This window comes from Acinonyx jubatus, chromosome A1 (genome assembly GCF_027475565.1).
Source record: "Acinonyx jubatus isolate Ajub_Pintada_27869175 chromosome A1, VMU_Ajub_asm_v1.0, whole genome shotgun sequence".
NCBI classification, from domain to species: domain Eukaryota; kingdom Metazoa; phylum Chordata; class Mammalia; order Carnivora; family Felidae; genus Acinonyx; species Acinonyx jubatus.
In genome coordinates this window covers 156,229,337-156,256,406 of record NC_069380.1, presented here as the reverse complement: position 1 = coordinate 156,256,406, position 27,070 = coordinate 156,229,337, and the positions used below count along the sequence as shown (strand labels likewise).

Sequence of the window (27,070 nt, the reverse complement as noted above, 5' to 3'; positions counted from 1 at the left end):
ATATCTCCTGAGCAAACAAACAAAAAGATGCTGAACAAAAGTGTCCTATGCTCCTTATAGTTGGAGAGGCATAAAAGGAGACCTCACTGAACCTATTTCCTGTAAAACTAAGGCATTTGGTGACCCTGTGTGATTAATAAAAGCATATTTCTCTCTTGCATATTAACCATTGTTCAGAAGTAGAGGTGACAGCCTAATGAAGTCATTATGTAGAAGACAGCATACTTTATGAAATGTATCATGAGACAAAGCCCCTTGATGGAACCAAACTGATATTTATAATGGTCTGGGAAAGTCCTTTCCTATTGAGACCACATCATCACTACATAGCTCAGAAATTTAAGTAGCACCTTCTATGATGAATACTCTCCACAACCTGCTGACAGCAGAGTGTTGCCAACATGGTCAGTGAAATACAAGAGACATACGTCTCCATATCTGCAGATCAGATCAGGACACAGGTCTGTGTAAGCTCAAGAGGTCTCACCAATGTCCCTCTGCCCAGAACCCTTGAATAGGGAGGGAAGGTTTGGTACAGGGAGGAGCCTCCTGGACAAAATGTGTTCTTTAAAATCCAATTAACAGTGGGATCCAGTAATTGCCTTAGTGAGCATCACTAGTATATTTAATTTTAAAAAGATTATATGGGTTGCCTGTCTGGCTCAGTTGGTAGAGACTCTTGATCTCAGGATTGTGACTTCAAGCCCCACATTGGGCATAGAGCTTACTTAAAACAAAAATTTAAGAAATAGAACATATTTACATTTTTGTGGAGATAATACATTTAATATGGTACAAAATTCAAAAGTATCTAAATGTAACATAATAGCAAATATGTCTCACTCCCACTTCCAACAGTTCAACAGTTCACTTTCTTGGAGAAAACCATTACCAGTTTCTTTTGTCACCTTCCAGGGAGCCCCATGTTCACACATACATATAAATATTTGCAAAAAAGTATAAAGCTATACAAATGGTCTGCACCTTAATCTTTTTCACTTAAAAATATTTCTTGGACATAATTTCATACCCCAAATGACCTTATTATTTTTTTTAATGAGCCAAATGAATGGAGGTAGCATAAGCGTTTAACCAATTCCATTGTAATGGATATTGCCTTAGTCCATTAGGGCTACCATAACAAAATAACACAGACTGGGTAGCTTATAAGTAACAGAAATTTATTTCTCACATTTCTGGGAGCTGAAAGTCCAAGGTCACGATGATCATGAAAGTGGAGAATCATAGCCTCTCACTCATATCTTTTTTTCTTTTTTAATGTTTATTTTTGAGAGAGAGAGAGAGAGAGAGGGAGGAAGGGAAGGAGGGAGGGAAAGAGAGATACAAAGCATGAGCAGGGGAGGGGCAGAGAGAGGAAGACACAGAATCATAAGCAGTCTGTAGGTTCCAGCTGTCAGCACAGAGCCCAATGCGTAGCTCGAACTCATGAACCGTGAGATCATTACCTGAGCAGAAGTCGAACACTTAACTGACTGAGCCATCTAGGCACCCCTCACTCATTTCTGATCTATGTTAATTCATAAACCCCAAAGCTCTTCATTGGAGGGGAGGGTGGGTCTCATCTTATCAAATATTGGAAATACAGAATGTAAATCTTTCTCCAAGACTTTGCCAAAGGCCTTAAAATTATTGTACATTGGGTAAAAGGAAATACCCAGATTTGGGGGGAGTACTAGACATTGGCTCTGAATTGACTAATCCCCGGATACCAAAATACTATTGTGACCAATGTAAAGTGGGGCTATGGTTGCAGGTATTAGATGGAATTTTAGCTCAAGTTTACTAACACTGTACCAAGTTGGCCCAAGGACCTTCCCTTGTGTTTATTTACTCAGTCTTGAGTGTACAATGGGAACAGACATACTGGCCAACTAGTAGAATCCCCACATTGAATCTCAGACCCTAGAATTTCCTTCCACTTCCAACCAAGATAGTGAACCAAAACCAATATGGCATCCTCAGGGAAATTATTAACATTAAGACCATTGAAGATTTGAAAGAAGTAGGGTGGTAACCTATTATAACCCCATTTGATTCCTCTCTTTTGCTTGTGAAGTCAGATGGATCTTGGAGAATAGCTATAGACCATTATAAACTTAATCAGGGAGTGACTCCAATTACAATTGCTGTCCCAGATATATCTTCACTAATAAAATCAATATGGTCTGTGGCACTTGCTTTCTGGCTTCAATCTGGAAAATCTCCTTTTCCCCATAGTAATTTGCAAGGACTTCATGAAGCACTTTCCTTTTATATGGTATGGCATAGTTCACTTTCATAGCCTTGCCTTGGAGCTATGTCAGTTCTCCTCTTCCTTGCTATATAATACAGCCCATAGAGATCTTGATTAAATTGACGTTTCACAAAACACACTGGTCTACTATATTGGTGACATTATGCTAACTGGATCTGATAAGCAGATAATAGCAAACATTTCAGATGATTTAGGAAGACATATGCAAACTAGAGAGTGGGAGATAAACCCCTCAACAATTCGGGAGCCCATTACTTGAGTGCAATTTCTGAGCTCAGTGATCTTGGGAATGTTGGGATATCTATTCCAAGATGAAATACAAGTTGCTGAATCTTATATCCCTGCCACTAAAAAGAGGTTACAATACTTTATAGTCTTTTTTTTTTTTTTTTTTGGAATTTGGAGACAATATATGTTGCTTTGGTCAATCTGGAATCACCTATAAGGTTTCCAGTTTCAAGAAGGCAATCTGCTCTGCCACTTAAGCCATATTGTCTATTAGATCCAATAATACTTATAGTGTGTGCAGCAAATAGAGATGCCATATGGACCTTTGAGCAAGCCCTAGTAATAGAGAATCACAATGAAGACTCCTAAGATTTTATTGATTCATTGATTGATATATGTACTGCATCATGTACACACAGGCAGAGGCAGAGGGAGAGAGAAAATCTTAAGCAGGCTTCATGCTCTGCATGGACACGGGGCTCAATTCCATCACTGTGAGATCATGTCCTGAGCTGAAATCAAAAGTTGGATGCTTAACCAACTGAGCCACCCAGGAGCCCTGAGACTCCTAAGATTGTAGAGCAATTTTTTTCAGATAACTATTTTCATTTTGAGAAACAACTTCTAACTTTCTTATAAGCCTTGATAGAGAGATTGAATTCCTGACCATGTGACATCAGAAGAACATGTGTCCTGAGCTTTCCATCATGATCTGGGTGTTTCTGATCCACCCAACCATAAGTTTGAGTGTGTACCGAAGCAATATATCATCAAATAGAAATGGAATATGAGACCAAGCTTGGGAAGATCCAAGTAAGCTAAACAGGTGGCTCAGAAAACTTTAACAGTGTTGCATGGTTTCCTCTCTCTCAATTCATGACTTTGGTCATGTAGGATATTCTTAATGACCAACTATCTGAGGAAGCAGAAGAAAAAAAAAACCTGGGTTTACAGATGAGTCTGCATATTATGTTGATATGACCCCAAATGGACAGCTGCAGCACCATAGTCACTCTTAGGAATAGACTTGCAGGACAGTAGTGAAGGAAAATCAGTAACGGTGGGCAGAACTATAAGCAGTAAATTTAGTTGTACAGTTTGCCATTAGTAAGAGATGGCCAGAAAAATGGATGTATTAATCGGCAGTAGCTATTTGGCCCATTATAGGCAACTTGGAAGGAATAAGACTGGCAGATTGGTGACACAGAAGTCTGTGGAGGAGATATGTGGCTGAACTAAAAATAGTGAATGGGCCCAAACAGTGAAGATATAATGTCCCAACTAAATGGTTATCAAAGGAGGCTCTTAATGATCAGCTGAAGAAAATGATGCACTCTGCATGTCAGTCAGCCTCTTTCCCCCGCCACTTCAGTGCTTGCTCAATGGGCCTATGAGGTAAATGGTGGAGTGGCATGGGTACAGGCTATGCACAGACTTAACAACATCAACTTCCTCTTACTAAGGCTGTTCTGGTGAACACTATTGTGTTAATATATAGTTGGCAAGTAAGTATGTCATTAGGGAATTGAAAATGAAAACCACTACACAACTATTAGGATGGCTAGAATTCCAAAACTGGCAACATGAAATACTGATGATGATATGCAGCAACAAGAACTCTCATTCATTGCTGGTGGAAATACAAAATGCAGCCCACTTTGGAAGACAGTTTAACAGTTTATTGCAAGACTAAGCATAGTCTTGTCTTAACATAGTATCCATCAATTACACTCCTAGGTATTTACCCAGTTGAGTTTAAAGCATGTCCACCCATGAATGTCTATAGCAACTGTATTCATAATTGCCCGAAACCAGAAGCAACCAAGATGTTGTTCAACAGATAAATGGATAAGCTTTGGTATATCTATACAGTGGAATATTATTCCATAATATAATTGAAAAAATAACCTACCAAGCCACAAAAGACATGGAAGAATCATAAATAATATTGCCAAGTGAAAGAAATCAGTCTGAAATGGCCATATACTCTATGATTCCAATTATATGACATTCTGGAAAGACAAAACTATACAGACAATAAAATAATTCACTGCCTGCTAAGGGTTTGTAGGAGTAGAGAGGATTGAATAGGTGAAATGTAGGGGATCTTTAGGGCAGTGAAATTATTCTTTATAATGCTGTTATAGTGGATATGTGGCATTATGTGTTTGTTATATCAAATAGAAGTTTACAACATAAAGAAAAAATCTTAATTTATAAAGGAAAAAAAAATCATTTAGGAGGTCAGGGGATTCCAAGATAGAATGCAGATTGTATGTGACAAGAGGATGTAGATACATTGCAAATGTATGAAACAACCTCCAAGGAAGGATTGAAGGAAAATGTGCTGACCTAAGAAACGTTGGAAATTGAATGGTGTTTTAAAGACTAAAGGCAAAAAGAGCTATATGTAACTCATAACTGACTTGAGTCAACAAAATTTTCTTCATGGGGGTATGGATTAACAATTCTGTTACTGCTATATGTGTGTACTGGAATTAAAGAATAAGTAAATGGATGGCAGATGGTGGGGTCCAGGCTTTTCACTGTTGGACTAGAAATATACAGGTCAACAAGAGGAATAGGCTAGCATAATCCATTTGGTAATGGAAATATCAGTAAGAACTTTCTTTAATTTAATACAGACACAGATTATTACATATATTTATAGATATGTGTATATACATGTTAGTAAATACACATAATTTCGTTGCTCTGTCAGCTGAAAGGATATAAATGAAATGACATCCCATTAACATGAGTACACCTAGCACCCAGATCTTGATTTCCAATGCTATTCTCCAATAAAAGGAAGCAGGGCTTTTGGGAAAAAGGCTGTTTCTAGGACTGGGGTACAGAGTATACAAGATGAACTTAGAGCAGCTTGGCATCTTACAGTGCCAGAAATAAGGAACTACTCAAAATCAATCACATCGAGATATGGTAAAGGGGCACAAAAGCCAAATGAAAGAGCACCTAGTAGCCAAAGCTGGAACAATTCAAGCTATAAAATAAATAAAGTACTACTGAATTATAACCCAAAATATTAAACAGGTATTAATGAGCTCATACAAATAGATGATTAAACAAATGAGAGAGAAGAGACGAATCTCTCATATAGAGAAATTCCAGATAAATTATGTAGATACTGCTTTCTAAAGCACATGGAGCAGTAGAACTCCCAATCTTTATGTGTGTTCTCTACATTGTGACTTCCTCCCAAAGAGTACAGTGTGGAAAGGGGACAAAAAGAGTAACTTTACAATGGAGAAACCTGACAAACACTACTTCAGCCAGGTGATCAAAGACAATGTCATCAGTGATGAATAATATTGATAATATACAACTTTGGTGTAAAATGATGAAAATGTCAGTTACCTTTGTGCTCTTTTTCCCCAAAATGCATAACCCCAGTCTAATCATGAGAAAAATATCAGACAATTTCCAATAGAGGATCATCTAACAATATACATGACCAGTACTCTTCAAAACTGTCAAGTTCATAAAAAAAATAAGGACAGTTTGAGAAAGTCACTAAACTGAGAGGCACCTAAGGAAACCTGAGAACTACAAGTTATGTATTACCTTGGATGAGATCCTGAAATAGGATAAGGACATTAGGCAAAAACTCAGGAAACCTGAATAAACCATAGATTTTAGTTAATAATGACACATCAGTATGTTTTAATTAATTGTAACAAATGCCCCATAAGATTATAAGAGGTCAATAATAGGGGAAAGTGAGTAGGGGGAGATATATGAGAACTTTCTGTAGTATTTGCTTATTTTTTGTAAATCAAAAACAGTTTAAAACCTAACGTCTATTAAAAAATACTGGGAGAAAAAATAGTTTTTGAGACTTACAAAATCTGAATGAATCCACCATCAGTCATGTGCTACAAAAAAATGCCAAAGATCTTTCAGGCAGAAGGAGAATGATACCAGATGCAAATTCAGATCTATACAAAGGAATGAAAAGCAACAAAAATGGTAACTCATGTGGGTTGAATTGTTCCTTATTATTTAAATATCTTTTAAAAATAATTGACCGTTTGAAACAAAAATAAAAACAATATATTGTGAAGTTTAAAACATATGTATAAATTTTATGCCAACAACAGCATAAAGGCCAGAAGGGGAGAAATGAGAATGAACTATTGTAAGACTTTTATTCTATACATATTTAAAAGTGTACTGTTATAAGATAAAGATGCATACTATAAATCCTAAAACAACTATTAAAATAACAAGAGTTATGTCTAATGAACCAAAAAAGAAATTAAAGAATAAAAATATTCATTTAATCCATGAAGATGCAGGAAAAAAAGAGAAAAAGGAACATAGTATGGATGAGTCAAAATAGAAAACAAAGTGGCAGATTTAAATCTAATGATATCAATATTCACACTAAATGTAAATGGTGTAAATACACCAATTAAAGGCAAAGACTCTCAGATTGTATAGAAAGGAAGTCCAAACTTTTAATATAAAAACATAGCCAGGTTTGGGGCTCCTGGGTGGCTCAGTCAGTTAAACGTTCAACTCCTGGCTTTTGGCTCAGGTTATGATCTCAGAGTTCAAGGGTTCAAGCCTCACATTGGGCTCTGTGCTGACAGCACAGAGCCTGTTTGAGGTTCTCTCTCTCCGTCTGTGTCTCTGCCCCTCCCCTGCTCATGCTCTCTCTGTCTCTCTAAAAATAAGTAGATAAATAATAAAAAATTCATAAACAGGTTAAAAGTAAAAAGGTGGAAATGATATGACATGTTAACATTAATCAAAAGAAAGCTGGAATGGCTGTATTAACATCAAGGTAGGTTTCAGAGCAAGGACTATCACTCAGGAAAAAGAATATCACTTTATAATGATAAGGGGGTCAATTAATCAACAATATACACAATTGCTAACATTTAAGAACCAAATAACAGAATATAAGCTATCACCATCCCACTTTTTCATTTTCAAACAATGAGCATGGCATAAGGATTTCATTGTCCATTCAAATAGGCATGTATGTTGTCCCAAGACTTTGACTTTCAAGTTTTGCCAGTTTCCTCAGCCATTCCATATATTTTACTTAGTTTTGAACACCATGAGTCATACTGCTGAATTTTAAAAGGGTGATATTTTGACATTTGCTGTGATTGTCTTCATGCATATTTTATGAGAAAATACAAATAAGAGAGAACAGAGTCTACATTTACTTTAACTGAAAATGTTAGTGGCTAATGGGACCAATCTAGCAGAATCATTATAATGAAAGTTCTGTGGTCTTTTTCATATAAAATTCAAAATGATGTGGTGTCACTGTATTGACCAAATAAGAAGAGCTTCCTCTTAGGGTGACATGACAGCAGCAGAACCATTAAAAACGGGGCCCTATGAGTCACTTAATATTGATTTTTCATCTTCACTTCCTGAGGATCGTTTAAGGCCCTAGACTTCCAGAGTGCAGTAACCTAATATTTCTGTCCAATGGTGGGAAACAGAGACACTATCTCAAAGGTTATTCGATTTCTGACCAGAAGACCATATAGCTGAAGGAGGTATGGGAGGTCTTATATGTGACTGATGATGTAGTAATTCAATACTACCTTTTTTGTTCCTTTTGATTTCAAAATACCCATGTTGCAAAATTTCAGGTTGAAGTTAGTTTAGGATCATTTAGCTATTTGAACACCTTCTGGTTTGCCCATTGATTTTGATCATGTTATCAATCCAGAAATACAAGAGTTGTTCCAAAGTTTAATAATATTTTCCAATGTTTTTTAGGCTATTGGTCATATACTTTGATGGCCCTGTGTTTGCTATTATTAATCTATATGCCTTTAAGTGAGTTCCAAAGCAGTGGGTTTCCAAAAGGCTTTTCAACCATTATCTTTTCTGACAGATGAATATAGGAGAAGAATAATTCTTCTATAAATAGGCATAATATAAGGACCACATCCATATATCCTTATATAATTTTATGTTTGTATGAATTGCTATTCACTGACCTAACTTTCCTAAACACTTCAAATCAACTGGCAATTATATCCCTTCAAAGAGTCAAAGTATCCATCCCTAGAACCTGACACCACTCTTCCTAACCTCTGTGGTTGAAAGGAAACTACTTACTGGAAGGTTTGAAGGACACCAGGTGACCCTAGTTTGTCTAATGAAACATTCTTCTTTGGCTGGCTGTTGTTTAATCAATTCTTGCCTTGTGTGTAAGTTACATGATCTGGGTGGGCCTTGCAGAGGGCTGAGGGGGAGGACAGAGAGAGTGGCTTGCTAGAGGCATTAAGAAAAGAGAGGTCAAATAGGAGATAGGGCTGGAAGAATGAAAGATGCTACAGGAAGATATCTTAGAGGAAGAGCTGAGATGATCACTGTGGACATAAAGGAAGCTCAGAGACAATCAGATTATTCCTGGAAGTAGCACCTCCAGAACAAAGGAAGAGAAAGTCATCTACCTGTTGCTGCTATTCTTTCATTTCCCTACTGCTTCCAAGATGGCAGAATCTATAGGTAACATGGAAGAGAAATGAGAAGGAATTAACCTCTTTGGAGAGTAAATAATGAATCATTTGCTATGAGAGTTGAAAAGGAATTTTTTTATTTTTCTCCTATTGCTCACAGAAATAAAATAATCAAAGTGTTTTAATTAGTTGTCATCTCAAGGCCATCAATGGATCATCATACATATATGTGACTCCAGTAGTAAAAATTAGATGGCTTTTTAAAACCATAGTACAGCTGAAGGGGAACAGAGAGTATTTAGAAAGCCTAAATGGGGGGAGGATGGCTTGCATATTGTTTTAATTAGAGAAAAATGTGTTTAGACATTTTTAGGCAATCTGTTGAAAAGAGACAGGTTGGTTTTATGTCCTTTTGTAGCAACGTGGATGGAACTGGAGAGTGTTATGCTAAGTGAAATAAGTCATACAGAGAAAGACACATACCATATGTTTTCACTGTTATGTGGATCCTGAGAAACTTAACAGAGGACCATGGGGGAGGGGAAGGAAAAAAAAAAGGTTAGAGAGGGAGGGAGCCAAAACATAAGAGACTCTTAAAAACTGATAACAAAGTGAGGGTTGACGGGGGGTGGGAGAGAGTGAAGGGTGGGTGATGGGTATTGAGGAGGGCACCTGTTGGGATGAGCACTGGGTGTTGTATGGAAACCAATTTGACAATAAATTTCATATTAAAAAAAAAGAATCCACTTCAAATCCAGTTCTGAGAGGGGCTTTTGGGGGAAGTGAAGCACAGTGACTGAGTTGGGTTTAGAGTATGTGGAACAGAGCTCAGCAAGGGTAAGTTTCAATATGACATGAAGCCAATAAACCAGTTGGTAGTTAGGGGAAGCTTGATTATTCTAGCCACCGTATTGAAACCTTCTCTTGCTTGGAAGCAGTCTCCATGTCTCAGTCATACTTCTATTTCCCTAAGACCTTTTATATGTTATGTGCTAAACTCAAGCAATGGGTAGGTTTAAATTATCTGAGAGACTTCCAGTTCTAATGAAAGAAGGTAGGCTGATTTAGTAACTTTAATCAATGAGAAAGGGATTATAAGTTCCCATTCCAGTCCCATATCTGACTTAAATGTATAGTAAATCACTATATTTTTACTCATTTCCCTCTTTTTTATAAGGAATGTTCACATTGTTACAAACATCCCTCCACCAGAAGGTCAGAACCTTACTTACCCTGATATTTGGGGGTGGGTGGTTGGGGAATTTCCTGTGCAATTATCCCATATTATTGTTATAATTTAATATTCTTCTAATGTTGCACAGATTTGATATGACAGCTCAAAAAAGCATTACTTTGAGATGTGTGATATGCAGAAAGAAAAATGTAACAACACTCCTGTAATCCATGAACTTTCGTCAAATCTCATAACTGTGCCTTACTTTGCTCTTTTATAATTACCACTCCTTAATTCACATATTAATCCACAACAGTCCACTTCCAGCTCCATCACTCCACTAAATCTCTTCTTGTCAAAGATACCATTGCTCTCTACATGGGGCCATATATAATAGACATGTCTACAACTTCATGTATTCAATTTTCACTGGCACTGGATACCGTTGGTCCATCCTCTTCTTCCTCCTCCGCCTCCTTCTCTTTTCAATATATGGATATTTAACATATGGATAAAATATTTAAACATGAAAAAAGCCCATCATTAAAAACAAAAACCAAAAGACAAAAACAGTGTATATGGTTGTTAGATTTAATAAATACAAATACTGGACATCCAGTTACACAAGAGTTTCAGAAAAACAATGCATATTTTTTTAGTGTAAGTATATCCCATGCACTATTGAGGACATATTTTTATTAAAAAGTATTTTGGGGGGTGCCTGGGTGGCTTAGTTGGTTAAGTGTCCGACTTTTGATTTTGGCTCAGGTCATGATCTCACGGTTCGTGAGTTTGAGCCCCATGTTGGGCTCTGCGCTGACAGTGTGGAACCTACTTGGGATTCTCTCTCTCTCTCTCTCTCTCTCTGCCTCTCCCCTGATCACTCATGCTCTCTCCTTCTCTCTCTCTCAAAATAAATAAAGAAAAACTAGAAAAGTATTTTTGTTATTTATCTGAAATTCAGATTTAACTGAGTATCCTGTACTTTATCTGGCAACCTATGCCACCATATCCCATGCCTTGCCCTCCTCCCCAGAGGCAACAGATTCTAATTTTAAAAAGCTGTTTCTCATGGTATTTAGCTCATTCCTAAATGACATTTTAAAATTTCTTGAATTACTTTTGTGATAATAAATGAGAATTTACTTCCCTTGCATTATTCCCATTTCTCCCTCTACCATTCTTTCAATAGAATTATATTTGCTATTGCAATTGTCATTTTCTTACATGGGTTAGTAAAATCCAACACTTTCAAATTCTTATTCCATCAACTATTGGTAACATCTTTTGATACTCTGTAAGGTAAGGAAATTAGTGTTTCTGACCTATTCTTTATCTCTCCTTCCTACTTCTACCTTTCACTTTCTGCCTTCTGCACTTACTCTGTTGAATTGACAAGGCTAATACTATTTACCACTAGTTTTGTAACAATAATTAAGCCAATAAGTTGATTCTAAAAATTGCAAATCAATAAAATGTTTACATTACTGTGACTTTGTAAATGTTTGTTCACTTGAAGAACTAATAAGTCCCAATGAGAATATTTTCTTTCATATTTCACCAAAAAGGGCAAATCACATTTCTTAAAAGTTAATTATAATATGGATCTGACATCACACAATTGAAGTTTTTGTACTCTACTTTAGTATCTATTGATATATCTATACTTCAAAGAGTTCTTTTACTCATGTATGATGTTATAACATTATGCATTAATTTTTAGAAAATGCTGATTCAATGAATTATGAAGATCTTCCAAATGTTGAAACATTTTATAATATCACCAATAACATTTGTTAATATCATCATTGATCTCATCAGGAAAGTTTGGGAATTTGTCAGGCTCACAGTAGTAGATAAAAGTTTGCCAAAATCTCATTTCTCCTTGGAAGTTTGTAATTTATCAGTGGCAATACAAAGTTTCTATTGTTTTCTTTGAAGTAGTGGTCTCATTTCACTTATTTTAGGAAATGTCTGCCAAAACATTAAGTTCAAATAACCATAGTTCGTCTATCAGTTGTTCAGTCAAGTAGAAATGGTGTTCTATGGTAAAAGCATCTAACTCAGCTCCCAAGTGAAACAGGTGTACAAGTGCTTATCACTAAGAACATCTTCATACTGGGGGAGACAGGATTATACACCCTTATTTGATGCAGGGAATATTAAAAAGACATGTACTCAAGGGTCAATATGAATAAAATAATTTTTACTACTTCATCAATGACATCCTTAAATAAAAGTTGGCTTTTTTTCCTCTTTATAACCAAAGTTCAAGGCAGAGAAGAATTTAGTGCCTCACAGGTACCAAGTACTGCTTGGTACCACTGCATTGATCTATGGCAAAAGTGTCAGCACTTTTAACCACCATTGCTTATGTGTAATCAATGCAAATTTCAAAGACATGCAAAAGGCTTATTATATCTTAGTACCATTATGAAAACAGCCCTGCGTTCCTCAGGGCTTGGTGCAGCCAATTTGAGAGTCATTAATCTAGTCTGGTCCTGGAGGCTTTCCTCTGAGGACCCTTGTACTTAATTCTCTCTGGGCAAAAATCCTGAGAATTCTTTTCACAGTTGTGGGTTAGAGCTCCTGTTTTATGGATCCTCTATTATCTTTTGGTGTTGTTTCCCTTGTTTTGTTACAATATAAAGATAGTTATATGGGAGGTAAATTTTTTTCTGAGTCCTTGCATATATAAAGTGTCTTAATTCTACTTTTACACATGATGGTTTAGCTAGATAGAAAGTTATAGTTTAAAAATTCATTTTCCCTCAAAATTTCATGTTGTTCCATTGTCTTCTAGTAATTAGTGTTGCTACTGCAAAGTCTGATGAGGTGATTCTTCTGTGTGTGTGTGTGTGTGTGTGTGTGTGTGTGTGTGTGTTTTGAATAAGTTGTTTCCTCTACACCTTCAATGTAAGAACATTTCAGATCATGTTTGTATCCTTGGTGTTTCTAAGTTTTAGCAAGATGTACCTAGGTCTGGATCCCCCTTTTTTTTCTTCCATTCATCGTACTAAGCGCTTAGTAGACTTTTAAAATCTGTCATATCCCTCAGTCATATTTGAAATATCCTTGCATTATTTCTTTGATAATTTATTATCTACCATTTGTTTTCTAGGACTTACATTAGTCAGTTGTGAAAATACCTTGATAGATTCTCTAGTTTTACTTTTACATTTCTAATTTAATTTGCCACACCTTTGATATTTTGTTCTAATTTCTATTTCTCCCATTTTGATTTGTAATCCTTCTGTTGAATCTTTTTATTTTGGTAGTCCTATTTATTTATTCAAGACATCTTTTCTATGTTTTGATTGTTTCTTTTTTCATAGCAACCTTTTCTTGTGTTGAGATGTAATGTTTTCTCAAATCTCTCTGATATGAAATAAAACCTTTTGGAGATTTCTTCTATCTCATACATATTAAATTTTTACTTCCTCCAGTGTCATTTTTACCTTTGATTCATCTTGATCTCTTTTTTTTTCATGTTAGAGACTTTATTTAAAAAAATCTAACTAACAGTCTATTCATATTTAAGAATGGGTCAATAAAATGTTAATTGGATGCTCTGGATACACGGACAGGCCTTATTAGCTCACATGTTTAGATTTAGATTAAGTTTAAGATACTTATTAGGAAGGTAGATGTTATCTATGTAGGTAATTTCTAGAAGCTGGAGAATGTAGGCCTTCAATTTCTATGGAGGTGATTTTTTTTTTTCCCTTCAGAGATTCAGAATTCAGGAGTGAGTGTGGTGGCATAGCAACAACTATGTATACTTCCTTTCAGTAACTCTGTGTTGAGGCCCTCATCTCAGTCCAATTTTCTGTCATCCCTGACATATCCTGGGCTATTCCAGAATCTGGAGGGCAGATTGGGTCTGTCCTTAACCCTTCTCCCCTACATGTTCTCTGTGCTCTGGCTTCGTCTTGCCACATTCCATCACTCCTCCATCTGCCTTCATTCTCAAGAAATTGTTGAAATCAAGCCAGCTATGGCTCTTCCTCGTTTCTTTGTTGTTGTGGGTTTATGGTTTAAAATAAATTAAGTTTCCATCATTTCTGAAAGTCTTGGTATAGAAAGGGAAAAAGGTATGTGTTCATCATTCCACCATCCTTAACCAGTAACTCCCTCTTTTCTTTTGGCTTCTATGAGATCATTCTGCTTTCTCAGTTCTCCTGCTGGGCTCTTTTGCCGGCTCCTTTTCTGTAGTGACAACACAATATTAGAGTTTCTCTTTACTCTGTACATTCTTTTTAGGCAATCTTATACACTGTATCATTTAAAAATGTTTATCTGCATGCTCATAGTTCCCTAATTTGTATTTCCCTCCCTGATCTAACTCTAGACTCCAGGCTCTTTATCCAATTTCCTGCTTGAATTCTCTAATTTGTCACAGATACTTCAAATGTTGGTTTCCAGTATCCCTCCTCTCCAATTTCTTTCCCCTACTCAGTCTTCCCTATCTTGGTTAAGGGCTCTTTCCATCTGCAGGACTGTTCTCTCTATCTGTATGGCTAGTTTCTTCTCATCCTTAGACCTTTCTTTACATGTCTCCTAGACAAGCCTTTGGTAGTTACCCTGCATAAAATTGCTCCCTCCTTTCCACATTAATATTCTGTCTCTAGGTACTCTATTACCAGTTCTCATGGAATTTTTCAAATTTGACATTATTATGTGTTTTTAATTCTATTTTTTATGTTTCTTACTAGATGGTGAGGCCCACAGTGGTAGGAACTGTGTTGTATATTTATCAGTGCTTTCCAGTGCTAAATACTCCTTGATGCATAGGAGGAACTGAATAAATGTGTGTAGAGTGGATAGATACAGTTTCAAGTGAAAACTAAAATCTCAAAAAGTTTTTCTTATTTATAATCATCTAGAGATTACCTTAAAAGATCTCAAAAATACTGTAGCAACTCCTCATTGCTTATTTAATTTTTCAAACTTCATTGAAACCTAAAAATGTAGTTCAATTAAAGCATATGACTCTAATACTTATGAACATAGTTTAGTCCAGAAAACAATATGAGTGCCTTTCAACTGGCATATATCATTTTCTGAAAGACTCTTAATCATCTATAGGCTTACTATTCCAAATAAATTTTCTTTCCATCTTCTCCTTTTATCCTTACTTGACCCAACTTTATGAAATTAACATGGCTTTTTCAATATAGGCCATGAATGTTCAGTTGAAAATGAATTATAAATCGTGACACAACCTGAGAACACAGGAATAATAAAGAGGTAAGACTCCCTGCTAAACCTAGACAGCTTTCTATATTTTGCTCTTTTAAACCTTCCAAATAAAATGTCACGAAATAGATCAGACAGATCTAGAAGATCTCACTGTCAGGAAGAGCTGTATTCATCAGGTGTATATCAATTGTCCTGCTACAGATTCTTGGCTTGATTCCCAACACCCATTTTTTTCAGAGAAGAAACAGAAACACAGAACTGGTTATTCAGAGAACTAAGCCCTGAGAACTGACAGACAGAGTAAGATATTATTAATGACTATGGATGCGATATTTTTCCTGGTCTAGTCATCACCACAAGAGCCTTCTATTATCTCTTGGTACTAGAAATAATCACTCGGACTAGCCTTACATATGCTATTAGCTCTCATAGGAAAAGAATATCTTAATAAGCTATAATTCTTGGTTTTAATGGAAGAGTTCTTAGAAATAATCATTTTACCCATTTTTTAAAAGTAAAGTACTTACTTGGTGTAATAATTCCTCTGGTCTCAAGGGAGGCGTAAAGGGAAGTAGGAAGGCCCAGCACAGGGGGTCAATGGTTGCCAGGAGAGGTGACTAGCACAGAACCACAAGTGGGGAGGAAGCTGCACTAATTAACTGGATCTGGCTCTATAGTTTCATTGGTCTCTGAAGCCCAGGATGACACCTGCCTCCCTTAGTGTAATCTGGCTAAGCTTAGAATTGCTTCCTAATGAGGAGAATGAACCAGTTTGAGCTTTGAAGTCCGACCACCTAGATTCAAATACCACCTCTGCCACTTCCTGGCTATGTGACTTTAACAAGTCACTTAGCCTCTGTGAGTTTCCATTTTCTCATCTGAAAATGTGCATAAAATTGGAACTTCTCTCTGTGGATTTTTTTAAGGATTAAATGAAAATGTTCTTAGAATTATAATGATATGAATGAGTGCTCAGTAAATGATTACTGTTAGTTGCTGAGGCCATTGCAGCTAAATCAATAGTTCATCCCCTTCTCTCAGAAACTACCTCATCTTGTTTGGGTTTGTATGTCCACTCCTGCAAGCCCCAAGTATTTTGGGTGAAGCTCTACACACCTCTGGATCAATATCCCTCTGGCTCTAGATGTAGGGCTCCTGGCTCAGGCCTAAACTAATCAGTATTGCCCCACCTCCTGGCCATGGTTTCTGGTTCTAAGGTAGGTTTGTGATCTAATTCAATCCAGTGAGACTTGAGATGATCACTGGGACTTCTAGGAAAAGAAGCTTCCTTGCTTTCATGATAGAGGTTTCAGAAGGGAACTGGCATCATCATCATCACCATCACTGCTATTACTATTATTATCATTGTGAATGATAATTCTAGGTTTTCTGAAAGGTCCTGACATTGGCCTTTTATCACCTGTAAGCCTGCTATGGAGGGAGGAGTCAGCACTTCACACAAAACAGACCAAAGGGATTTACTGCACTTTTCCATGATAATAGGGAGCAGGGACAAGGTTAGAATATCCATAGGATTCCTCACAGGTTAGACCCTCTGTGATCAGGGTCAAAGAGCTAAGAAACTTGGGATCTAGTGTGGTGTCTCAAGAGCCTTTGAAAATGCCTCATGAATTTTTTATTGCAAGAAGGCAGAAAGTTATGTGATATCAACAATCCTGACAAAGTGAAGTCCCTGTCTTATATCCAATAACATAGAACAGGGAAATATTTTAATAGATTTTTTCAAATTTCTAGTAGCAAAAGCAATGGCATTTTGGAGAATACTGCAGTTGCGGAACTTAACTACTTGAAGCCCAGTTATGAAGTACTAATGCAGACACCAGCAGTCTATGGCTTGTGAGCCAATTATGACACACAGTTTTCATGGTCAGGGGGAATCACTTACCACTTTCTCCCTCTTTACCCTGGAACCAAAATTACCTCTGGTTGAGAGAACTACTATAGGGAATTAAACACAGTAGCTGACAAATGTCATCAGCCTCATGTTAACAGTTAGTTATGTTTATCTACCTTTGGGAGACAACCCTGGCATGCAAATTTTCAATGCTTGCCAACTTTTATAGCAAAACATAGTAAAACTAACTGACATTATATTTTGTTTTCCCACTTGGTTCCCTGTAATGCTTATATTTTTCTTTAGCTTAACCAAGTGGTACCCAGGCCCAATGTTTGTTCTTGATTAAGCAAGCAGAGACATCAAATTATAATTCATTGGCAGAAATGAAGACCTCAAAAAAGGCATTTAATCATATAGATAACAAGAAATGGAAGGGAAAGAATGTAACTAAGCTTGATTCTAAACAGCCTTTTGAAATGCTTCATGAATTTTTAACTGCAAGAGGGCAGGAGCTTGTCTTTATGACTCAGCTGAAGGATGGTTCCTCATAACCCACTGGTTTCATTGGAAATTCAGAAAAAAAGAATGTTACCTACTAAATCATCAATAGCACTGGTTATAACACCTTGAGTCTCTCTCGGAGATTTGGTTCTGGCATATAAATCTGTAACAAGCCCCAGATTCAGGGAAAGAACCACGTTAAATACCAGTAGAAAGTACCCCCAGCCAGCACCACCCACAGCTTTGTCAAGGGGAGGGCCCTCCATGGGTCTGATTTCTGAGCAATACAGCTCAAATAAAAAAATCTTGGCTCATTTATTTCTATAGCCAGGGTGATCTGACAAAAGGTGGATCAAATGACAGGATGTGTGGGCAATGTAACATATATGTAGTCTATCATAGAATAGATTGAGTACTTACCTCCAAGGAGTTTATAGCCTAAATACTATGTATGATTAAATCAGTGTGGGAACAACACAGCACACTGATGAGCCAAGAAAGCCAGATGAGGAATCAGGATGAATCATTCTTCAGTGATCAATATCATTCCAACTTACTTCTAAACTTGGCCCTCAGAGACAGCTAAGCTACACAAGAATACTGCAAGGTTAATGCCCAGGAAGGCTGAGTTCTACTTCCACCTCTACATTTTGTAGCAGGAATAAATATTAATAATATGTAGGTTTAAAAAATACTATGTTGGAAAATAAGAAGCATCTCCCCATGCTTAATTCTACTTGTGATGGTGGCAAATCATCCGTGATCTCATTTGGGGGAGATGCCTCTACCTTGCTAGGGTTAGATTATGGTCTCGGTTGACTTGTAAATTCAGAATATAGGGGAAGGATACTATTGGGTTCACCTTGGCCATGTTCTCTGGGAAATGCACAGCGTGAGCATAGGGAACGTTTCCAAGGTTGTGAGGTGCTTCAAGACCCATATCTGGTTTCCTGAGACACAACACATAGTCAATCTAAGGTAGGATGTATGTGTGTCCCAGAGAGCTATGAATGAGCATGGCACTAGTCCCCACTCCCTGTGGAATGGCCAAAGTACTGACCCCTTCATCTCTAAGGACATTGTAATGCCTCTCTCCTCCTCAAATTTATCCAATTTTGCTTTCCCTACACTTTGGAACCATCTTCCTCTTTCAGACACTTTGCTGCCATTGTTTCCATGAGTTTACACATGGAGACTGAGTTTACCTGCCAGGCACCTGGAAACTTCTGCTTTTGGTTCTACAACACAAGAGTCAGTCACGTAGACAAAAGACTGAGCCAAATTTTCAGGATAGGAAAGGAAAATGTATCAACAACAATGAGAATGAAACATGAATTAAGTTATCTATAGGTGGTCGTGCCACACATTGATGTGGGTGGCACAAGAAATTCAATGATCTGTTCCATTTCCATGTACCAGTTTTAAATCCACAAAAAGAGGAGACAAAAGAAACCCATATCTTTCTTGCAGAGAGTCCAAGCTATCCCCAAATATATATTCTTGACTCCTTCCTTGGTAACACTACTGCTGATTTAGCTGAAGACCTGGATACTTATAATAAAGATCACATTTCCCAGCTTCTTTTGCAGCTAAATGTGTCATTGTGGCCAACTTCTGGCCCATGGAAGGTAAGTGGAAATGTCTGGCTGGAATGCAATCACAGTGTCTGAGGCTCCCATAGCAATCTGGGGTCCTGTGGTGTGCTGTGTGTTTTGAGGATGGAGGAGCTGAAAGATGGGTGCTGGTGACCTTACAAAGCTTCATCACTAGCCCTTAACTGCCTACCTACGGACTTCTTCCACTCTACAAGGACATAACTTCATGTCTTAAAAAACGTAACTTTATCTTGAGCTATCCCAATGGATACTCCTCAAGGTAAATGAAGTAATGCCAGCTTTTACCTTTTCAGAATAATTCCACACCACCAGCAATTTCATAATACCAGAGAAAAATAGAGAAACTTCAGAGTACCAGAGAAAACATATAAGTTTTGAGTTTTGTCTGATATGTTCAATAAGAACAAGTATGTATGTATGTATGTATGTATGTATGAATTGAAGCTAGCTTGAGTGTCTGTGATGCAACCATAGGCTGGCTTAGCATGTATATGTGTATAAGTAGCTATGGAATTTCTGGGAGTGAGACAGTCCTAAGCAAAGAATGAGTCAGGTGCACAAGATGGGTATGGTCACTGGATTAGAGGGGTAAGTATGAGGATACTGAAAATATGAAACTCAACTCACTTGCAAAATATAACTTGTTTGGATTTATACTCAAGTAATAAAGTAAGAAGGGTCTGAAAGTTAAAACTGAGAGAACTATGGCTCTTAAAATATTGGTGGGATTGGGAACCCATTCCACACAGCTTTGGGGCCTGTAGAACACAACAACAGGTGTCAAGAAGAAGCAGTAATAGTGGTGGCAAGAGGTGGTGATAGGTGGTGGCAGGTGTTGGTAGATCCTCATAGGTGGTGATACTAGGAGATGGCAGGCGGTTGTAGGTGGTGGCACACAGTGGCAGGTGGTGATAGGTGGTAGTAGGTGGTAACCAGCAGTGGTAAGTGATAGTAGGTGGTGGTAGCGGCACCTGGGGCAGCAATGGTGCAGTACATAAGCAGATAAGGCATGGAACCAATAACTCTTACAAAAGGAGGATGGTTTCAAAGGCAGCAGGAGGCAGTGCCACAGGTTAGGAGTTGGCCAGTGGCATCGGGAGCCATGGAAGGTGTCAGAGTTGCCCTTTGATTAACAACTTGGACAATAGGAGCCAGGCAACAGCAGCAGCAGCAACTTGCAGAAAGTGAGAGAAGAGGCCAGAAGAAGCATGGTGGATACCACATGGATGCCGAGAGGACTCACTGTTTTGAAACATTTGAAATATTTCTTAGGGCCCCTCAAAATATCTAAGGATGGAAGAGAAAGTTTTGCAAAATGTTTGAGATCCTATAATACTAAGTGGGGGTCAAAGCAGAGCAACACTTTTTATTACTATTAATATGACCGCATTTTACCCTGAGGTTCATGTGGCCTGGGGAAAACATAGGTTACATTTCTTAAAAGGCTTTTTACAGCTATGGCTGTTTTTCACTGAAAACATCCTGTTTACCAATATATAGGCTTGAGGCAGGCTAAAATGGTCCTTTCCAACGACTACCTAAAGGTATTTTAAATTGGATAAGGGAGATTTGCCTTCAAGAAACTAATATTGTCTTGTATATGGAATGTGTAAGAAGTAGTAAGCAGGTGACAGTACTGATTTACTATTCTTCTAGAAATGGGACAAAACACTCCAAAGACAAATAATCTTTTATATTTGAAAACTAAGAAAAATAGAGAATAAGTGATCAGTCAATAAAGCATTTGAATATAAAGCTTTTGAATTTGGTTTGAGAATAAGACCTTGAATTCTACCTTCTGCAGAAACACTGGATAAGCTGAGGTTTGGTCCTTCTCCAGTTGTCCTACACAGAGGAGTGAAGGATACACAAGCCTATCCATTCATTAAATCCTTCAATCAAACATTACCTAATTAGCCCATATATTTTAGGGGCTGAGATATGTTTCATATGAATTTATAGAGAATTCAAAGATTAATAAAGTATAATTAATAAAATAGAATTCTTGCCCTTGAAGGACCCAAAGCCCATGGACTAAGTGTGTGTGTATGTGGGGGAGATAGACATACATAAATAGATCATTACAGTACAATGGGATAAATAAAACTATGTGACTATGTGGATATAGGAGTGACAAGTCCTAGGGGTGAATATGTAACACATGTGGATGTGTGATCTTTGAGCTGGTCATGAAGGACAAATGAAACTTTATGAAAGGTTGACAAGTCAGGTAGAGCATTTCATATTAGCACTTGAGAAATTATAGAGAATATTATTTTGGGAGCATGAGCAATAGTTTGGTGTGGCTAGAGCAACAGGAACATGACTGGGGACTGGGGAAGTTGAGGCCAGAAGGAAAGGTTGGGGCCAGCCTGCAAAGCATTGCCAGGCTAAGGAATTTGGACTTAAGCCTTTAGTAGTGGTAACTCATCAAAGGGTTTTAAGGAGCAGAATGACAAGATCAAATTTGGTTAGTTTGGCAGTTGTTTCATTAACACTTAATTGAGTTTTTATTAGGTACCCAACACTGTTCAGGGGATAAACGGAAGGGTCCGCTCAGGGACCTTACAGTCCCATAGCAGAGGCAACCACAGAAACGTGCTTGGGCAATTGTCCATGCAGAACTTACTGGGCTGAGCTCAGCCTGGGTGATTCAGAAGAAGGTCCAAGAGGATGGAAGTTGAATCTTGAAGAAGTCATCTGGATGTGTGTCTCCTACTAGAAAGGAATCTCACAGACTTTTTGAAGTGATCCTGGCACACAGTGTTATATAAGTGTTTGTTAAATTAAATAAATTTTAAAAGCAATGGCAAAGACTAATTTGTTCAGTGTCTGGAACAGTGCCTTTACACAGTATGTGCATCACAAGATATTTTTTGAAGAATGAAAGAAGGCAGGAAGGAAGGATGAGCTGAGGTGAGGAAGAGTGTTCTAAGTAGAATGAACAATACACACAAAAATATGGAGGTACGAAAGAACAGAAGATGTGTAGCTGAGTATGAACTTTTAATATTGAGGAGCAGTGAGTACAGAGGCAAATGAGGTACTGTGTGGTACTATGCTAAAGGAGGTACTGTATAAAGGGTTGAGATTTATCCTGTCAGGCACTGGAAGCCAGAAGGATTTTTAGAAAGGTGATGCCCTTTAGGTATCTCATTTTGGATACAGTTTGGAGAATGGACTGAAGGAATAAAACCAGATTTTATCATGCTACAGCAATAAAAAGATGTCAAGGAATGTATGGATATGCGTATTCACGATGTGGAGTAACTAGAGGTTTGGACATTTATTGTGTAATAAGGATGAGAGAGGGGGTAGAGCAAGGATACAATGCATTTTCTTTCTCGGTTATTCAGGGAACGCACACATAGGCATGCACGTGTACATAGTGTGTGCCAGCATGCACTCACATGCATAGAAGCTGGTTGAGGTAAAGTGTTTATTTCGGACATTGTGAGTAGAGCCTCCTGTAGCGCATCTGAGTGTGCATGTTCAGAGGAGTATTGGCAATGCAGATTTGGAATGAAGAAGAGAATAGGGGCCAACATGGGAAGACGGCACACTGAGCACATGTTGCATCTTCCCTTTCTAACCTCTAGAAATAGCAGAAAAAACAGAAAGTAAAATAAATCCAAATCAGTGCTGGGAAATAGAATGGGATATTCTAAGGGACTAGAAATCATTCGAAATCTCTGAGAGATAAAAGCAGATGGATGACAGTGAAGAAAAGATTCCACAGCCAGTCTAAAATGTGGGCCAAGTGAAAATGGTTTTGAGGGGCTACAAGGACAGAGCTTTCAAAGAAGGGCACCAGAAGGGCCTTCTGGAGCCATGTAAGAATGACTGGGGTATATCGGAGTGACAAAGTGGTTTTAACACTTTTTTTCCTAAAAATGGATTTAAGTACAAAAAGATGCATATAGTATAGTGAGATAAGATACAAATAGTTTTAAAAAGAGAAGAAGAGAAAATAACGATTAAAAAGCAAGATGAAGTGTGGTGTATAGTGTATCAAAACTCATGCTATGAAATCCTATGTATTTGCTAAATAGAGTTGGGTCACATATTTGACTACAAACTTTGAATCAATGAGAAAAGAGAAATGGTTTCTTTACATAACTAACAACATACAAAGGGTTAAAAACAAATTACCTACTTCTGATCTGACTTACACAAGCCTAGCCCATAATTTGTTCATGTTTGCAGGAACCATTGGGTTAGATGTGTTGGAGGAAGTGAGCTACTAGTTATAGCACATCTTCTTGGTGCCAGGAACTACCCCATATGTTTAAATTTCATAATCACAACAACTTTGCTCTTAGTCCAAATTCATTGCGCTTTTCATTGTCCTTTGCTTCCTCTCAGGAGAAGGTCCTATATATTTTGCTCTCTGCTGAGTACTTATCTGGGCAAAATAAAGGCTAATTCTCATGGTGTGTATCAATAATTTGTAAATAAATCTTTCACAAGATTTGAGTCAAAGGACTTTATCCAAGATTATTGACATAGCTATCCTTTAAGATTACAATGAGTTCTGTTGATCCTTGCTATCAGGCAAACCTCAAAATCTTTCTCAGATTGGCCCAACACAAAGCTTCCTGGGATCACTAGAAATTTCTGTTCCAAAGCTTTGTAACTGTTAGAATGCCTTGGCCATGGAATGATGCCCACAGGTGTTCTGTGAAGAATTAGAGCTTATAGAGATGAGCCAGTGTTAATCCAACTGAGTGCAACCCTTGAGTCAATCCACCTGCAAGCTTAAATGAACATTTTAAGGTAAATTTGATTTAACTGCCTAATAATACTGTGCATAGCAAAGGAAACTACAAAACTAGAAGGCAACCTACAGAATGGGAGAAGATATTTGAAATGACATATCTGATAAAGGGTTAGTATCCAAAATATATAAAGAACTTATAAAACTCAACACCCCCAAGACAAATAATGCAATTTAAAATGGGCAGAAGGTGTGAATAGACATTTTTCCAAAGAAGACCTACAGTTGGCCACAGACACCTGAAAAGATGCTCAAGATCATTCACCATCAGAGAAATACAAATAAAAACTACAATGAGAGATCACTTCACATCTGTCAGATTGGTGAAAATCAACAACATAAGAAACAACAGGTGTTAGCGAGGGTGTGGAGAAAGGGAAACCCTCTTGCACTGTTGGTGGGAATGCAAACGGGTGCAGCCACTCTGGAAAACATATGGAGTTTCCTTAGAAAGTTAAAAATAGAACCACCCCATGATCCAGCAATTGCACTGCTAGATATTTTCCCAAAGAATACAAAAATACTAATTCAAAAGGATACATGCGTCCCTATGTTTATAGCAGCATTATTTAAAATAACCAAATTACAGAAACAGATCAAGTGTCCATCGACTGATGAATAGATGAAGATGTGGTATACATGTATGTATATACAGTAGAATACTATTCAGCCATAAAAAGAATGAAATCTTGCCATCTGCAATGATGTGGATGGAGCTAGAGAGTATTATGCTAAATGAAATAAGTCAGTCATAAAAAGACAAATACCATATGATTTCACTCATATATAGAATTTTAAAAACTAAACAAATGAGCAAAGGGGAAAAAAAGAGAGAAAAGGGCAAACCAAGAAATAGACTCTTAACTACAGAGAGCAAATTGATGGGTTACCAGAGGGGAGGTGGGTGGGATAATGGGGATCAAGGAGTGAGCTTGTCATAACGAGCACAGGGTGATGTACGGAAGTATTCAATCACTATATTGTACATCTGAAACCAATATTACATTGTATGTTAATTAATGGGAATTTAAATAAAAACTTAAAAGTAAAAAAAAAAAAACAAAACCCTGGTAACCCTGAAATAGGAAGATGGAATAATTTGGGTGCTATAGCTTTCAAGTATGACTCTCTGACCCTCCCAGATATCCCATGAGTAAATGGATACACTTTAATATATCCTTTTTCTCTTTTAGCTAGCTAATGTGGATTCTGTTTTTGCAACTAAGAACCCAGTGACATAATAACTGCAGAGTAAAAAAAAGGAAAAGTAGTAAGATTTATGTTACTACTGTGGACTACTACTACTAATGTGGACATTACCCTGTAATTAAATAATTACTAAAATGTATATAAGTACTGGAAATCCATATTATTGCCCTAGTGATATTCTTTATTACTATGTTTACTTCCTTATTAAGATTTAAAGTGTCTCATAGACAAGGACATTATCTTCTCATCAGACAAGTACTTAGGAATATAGGCTCTGTTACCAGACTGCCTCATATGAATCCTTTCTACCCCATTTTTTAACTGTATGACCTTCTCTGTGCGTCAGTTTCCTCATTGGTAAAATGAGAATAATATTTTCATTTCCTTATAAATGTTCGAATTCAATGTGATAATAACCATAAAAGGCTTACTGCAGTCCCGCCAATGTGGTAAGACTTAATAAAGACTAGCTGTCATTATTATCACATCACAGTACAGAACTAGTTATGATGACAGCGATAACCAGTGTGAACAAAGGAGTGGAGGAATGGATGGAAATCACCTCCAATTCTTTATTTTAAGATTTGGGGATCTTTCCTCAAGTTTTTTTTCTTGTTCACTGGTGGAGCAGTGGTGAGCGTAGAAACATTTCAAACTGTCAACTTACTTTAGCATCCCCCAGGCTTCTTACACAACTCATTCTGGCTGTACTTACTGCCAGCTCCATTTATATATCCTCCTTCCCAAATCTCTTCTATATCTCATTCCCCATGGAAATCATTACAGGCAGTGTTTATGCAAGTCTCCATGGTGACAATCCATTCTCTGGTCTCCACGGTGACACTTGCAAACACTTATAACCTCTCAAATTCATTTTGTTTGTTTACTTGAAATGTCTACTGATTTATCAGCTTAAGCCATGCATAACAACATAAATCTACATCTTTCTAGGAATAAAAAGAGAGGAGAGAGAAGGAAGCGAAATAATATTTAGGGCATGTTTCATATGGGAATAATCCTTTAAAAGCTGTATGGGGAAACCAAAACCAAAATTTTTACCTCAGTCCTTAAATATATAAGGAATGCAAAATTAGTACGTAAACTTATTTGCAGATTGTCCTTAATGATAGATCAACTAGAATATCAGTAAATACAAAGATGTGTGATACAAACATCACTGAGTCGATAATCAGAAGACCTGAAATCTAGTCCTAATATTAGGATGACCAACCATCTCAGAACTGAGGGGTTTCCTGGCACATGGGACTCTCAGTGCTAAAGTCAGGACAGCCTCTGGTGCCCTAATTTTCTTCGTGTTATTGAGGGACTGGAAAGATGCACTGTTGTGGTAACTTCCAGATTGGATGTTTTATGGTTCTACAAAGCAGAGCTTGTTGTTTTCCCCAGGAGCATCCAAGTTTATCATGAGGATTGTATATCATGCTTCATTTCCCACTTATAAATGCATATGGGAAGTAAAAGCACATTTTTGTTAGAGCTGAGTATGCTTAGATGTGATAGCCAAGCAGCTGGTCAAGTCATAAACTCTAGCCCAATGACTTAAGTCATATGTATTCTTCTTTTGTGGGTTTTTCCCGCATAACATTTTCACCAAATAAGGAAATCTGTTTTGGAAAGTAGGCAAAAGTGAGTTACATTTATTTTTCAAAGCAACTGTGTTGTTTAGGGGCCACTGTCCTACTATTGCAAAATACCTCTAACCTTCAATATGAAATTTGTGGGTGTGCAGATTTATACATTTTCCCCATCCT

At 37.3% G+C, this 27,070-nt stretch overlaps 1 long non-coding RNA gene across 1 annotated transcript in view; it reads right to left on the bottom strand.

Annotated features, from left to right (window-relative positions):
* LOC128316211 (uncharacterized) overlaps window positions 1-26,232 on the bottom strand; it is a 108,352-nt gene extending 82,120 nt beyond the window's left edge. The window contains exon 1 of the long non-coding RNA XR_008299800.1: window positions 26,014-26,232. This is a non-coding gene — a long non-coding RNA (uncharacterized LOC128316211). The remainder of the gene's footprint in view (window positions 1-26,013) is intronic.
* Window positions 26,233-27,070: the final 838 nt, after the last annotated feature.